We start from the raw sequence: 3,383 nt of genomic DNA, 5'->3' as shown, positions 1-3,383 counted from the left end.
GCGGCGGCGGCGCGGGCGGGGGCATCGCCCGGCCACGCGTCACAGCCAATCGGGGCCCCCGGCGGAGCCGCGTGGGCCAATCGGCGGCCGCCGAGCCGCAGCCAACCGCGGCGCCGGGGGCAGGGCCGCAGCTGGGCGCAGCTGGGCGCGGAAGCGGGGCGGCGGCGCGGCCCCGCCCGGCCCCGGCCCCGGCTCCTCGCTCGGATCCTGGCGCCTCGGGCGCCTGGGGCGCAGCGCCACCCACGCCGGCCTCGGTGTTCGGGCCTGTGCAGTGGGCCCAGCCCATGGGCGGGTGTTCCCTCCGCCCGCACCGTTAGGCGTCTGCTGTGTGGGGGCAAAGCGAGAGGAGGGTGCGGGCCCGGGGCCGGGGGTGCTTGGTGCGCACTTGGTACAGCGCTCCCTGGCGGGCTGCTTCTCTCGGCCGCAGGGCGGATGGGAAGCCCGCGGCGTGCACCTGCTGTGCGCCCCGCTCCAGGGAGCCGGCCCAGGAGCAAATCGGAGGAGCGGCTGTTAAGGTCGGTGGAGCGCTTGGTGTCTGCGAGGCGCGGGCCGGGCGCTGGGGGGGTGACGTTCCACTCGCCCTGAATGACCTCCATAACCCTAGCTCCCTGGAGCGGCCCTCCCGTCACTGTGACATCACCCTCTGTGTCTTCATTGTGCAAGTCCCAGCCAACAAACCTGTGGCTCCCGTCTCCCCTGGCAGAGGACAGGTTCCTGGGGGCAGGCGCTTGGCTCTGGCCGCTGCGGAACCCCCTCCCGTGCCTGGGCCAGCTGCTGGCATACAGTGGGAGCTCCATAAATGCTCGTGGGAGGAGTCACGGCTCCTTGGAGCGCCTTTACTACCCTAGCAAATAAATGACAGCGCCAGGGTTTTCCCCACGTCCTGCTGGCTACAACATGCGCAGGAATTGCTCGCCTAAGTTCCATCCGGGTCATCCAGTGGGAGCCGCCCATGGGAGCTGCTGAGGAGGGGCCCCGAGGCACCTGGGGGAGCAGGCAGGGGAGGTGCAACCCCCCTTCCAGAACTCCTTCCTCTCCCTGAGGGTTTGCGCCCTGGGGTGTTGCCGCGAAGGCCACCGTCCCCAGCCAGACCAGTGTGCTGCCCGGGCTTGCTCCTCATGCTGCCTCCCAGGGAGGAAAAGCCGCGTTCAGGGCAGGGGCGGCGGGCGGCCGAGCCCTGGGGAGCGGGCTGCCCTGTTCGCTTAGTAACTGCACAGGTGGGTTTTTAACCCCCCGGGCGCAAGGAAGGCTGGCTCCCAGCGTCTGGCCACGTGTGCCTCTGGGCAGGCGGGGTAGCTGCTGGGGCCAGCACTAGGTGTGTGGTGGGCGGGTAGCCTGGCCATTCCTTCGCTTGTTTGCTGGCCACTTGTTTATGACGCGCTGCTGTGGCCCAGGCTGTGTTCTGAGAAACAGCAGGGAATAAGAATCCTTGCTCTGCCCGGGCGGGGGCCGAGGTGGGGGAGACCTGCTCCGGACGGGGACGTTGAGCCAGCACCTAAAGGACGCAGAGTCAGTCGTGCAAATGTCTGGAGACAAATTCCTCCAAGCCCAGAGGACCTGGAGTGCAAAGGTCCCGGGTCAGGGACTTGCTTGCTGCGTTCCAGGAACTTTGAGCGGGGAGGCCCCTGGGAGGAGAGCCGGCTGTTGGAGGGGAAGGGGAGAGGGGGCGTGGTCAGAAAGGAAGGGACGGGGCCCACGGGAGGACCTCGAAGGGGATGACCAGGCCTGCTTTTTACCTGCAGTGACCTGGGAAGTCCCTTCTCTCTGGGGTTTTGAGTGCAGGCACGATGGCATCTGACTCATTTTCAAAAATGATTTCGTTTTCAGTAGGGGAGACGTTCGCGGCTTTGAAAATCAAAACCACGTGAAGAGGCTCGTGGTGCGCAGCCCTGCTCCCTGGTGTTCCCCGGCGCTCCCCGGCGCTCCCCGGCGCGCCTCCCTGCCCGAGCGGCCGCCCGCTGGGCTCCTGCGTGTCCTCGCGGGGCCGGGCGTCGTCCTGTTGCTTTTACATAACAGCCCACCGGCCTGGCTCCTGGGCTCTTTCAGATTCCGCCTTCGTGATAGAGTTTCCTTCTTCCCACTCTTTTAAAAAAATCAGTGTATTTATTTGTTTATTTTTATTTTACTGGAAAGGCTGAGAGAGAGAGAGAGAGAGAGAGAGACCTTCCTTCTACTGGTTCACTCTCCAACTTCCTGCGATAGCTGGGCCCAGCCCAGGTCTCCCCACTGGTGCGGCAGGGACCCGATCTCTGGAGCCACCTGTGGCCCCCAGGGTGCGCACCTGCAGGAAGCTGACGGGAGCGGAACTGGGCCTTGAGCCCGGGCGCTCCTGTGGGATGCGGCTTAACCTGCCGCTGCCACTCCACCCTTGTTCAGGTCCAAGGTGCGCCCCGTTCCGGGGCACAGGGCGGCATCCTCACGGCGATGACCGCAGACCCCACGTGCAGCAGGCACACCCAGCCCTGAGCGCCAATGAGCTCCTTCCTGCCTCTGAGGGCTTGCTCCCGTGGACCTCCCCGGGGCCAAACCCTCGCTGTGTGGGCTCCCGCATCGCGCTTCCTCCGTGTAGCGGTGCCACCGAGGACTTAATTCTTTTCCCGCTGGGTTCCCTCCCTTCGTAAGGAGGGGCCCCATCTCGCTCATGCATTTGGTTGATGGACGTTTGGTTTTTTCCACTTTTTAAAAAAGATTTTTTTGAAAGGCAGAGTGACAGAGGGAGAGAGAGCAAGAGAGCGAGAGTGAGAGAGATCTTCTGTCTGCTTGTTTTGCTGCCCAAATGGCCACAGCAACCGGGACTGGACCAGGCTGAAGCCAGGAGCCTGGAACTCCATCCGGGTCTCCCATGTGGGTGCAGGGGCCCATGCACTTGGGCCATCTTCTACTGCTTTCCCAGGCCATAGCAGAGAGCTGGATGGGAAGTGGAGCAGCCAGGTCTCGAACCAGCGCCCATACAGGATGCTGGCACTGCAGGCAGTGGCTCTACCTGCTACACCACAGCGTTGGCCCCAAGAAGTTTTTACTTTTGATGGAGTCAGAACTGGCCTCTTTTCCGCTTTGGCTGGTTTTGCTCTGGGTCTGTTTTATGACCATGTCATGTTCTGCGGCATGGCCGGGCACACCCGTTCCCCTCCCTGCGGACGGCACCTGGGCGGCTTCCTGTCCAGGGCGTGATAAACGCGGTGCCCACGGTGCAGGCGCAGGGCCGCGCTTCGCAGTGGGTTCACCGCTGGAAGTGGCACGGCTGCTGCGAGAGGAAGCTCGCGAGTTAGGACGCTGCTCGGGACGCGCATCCCACGCGGGAGTGCCTGCGCGTGGCCTCAGCTCCACTCCCAGCCCCAGCCGCCTGCTAGCGAGCGCCTCAGTGGCAGCAGGTGTTGGCTCCT

The sequence above is a fragment of the Oryctolagus cuniculus genome, chromosome 11, assembly GCF_051225735.1.
Source record: "Oryctolagus cuniculus isolate XC-2025 breed Fujian yellow rabbit chromosome 11, ASM5122573v1, whole genome shotgun sequence".
Lineage (NCBI taxonomy): Eukaryota > Metazoa > Chordata > Mammalia > Lagomorpha > Leporidae > Oryctolagus > Oryctolagus cuniculus.
This window is presented reverse-complemented; position numbering follows the sequence as displayed.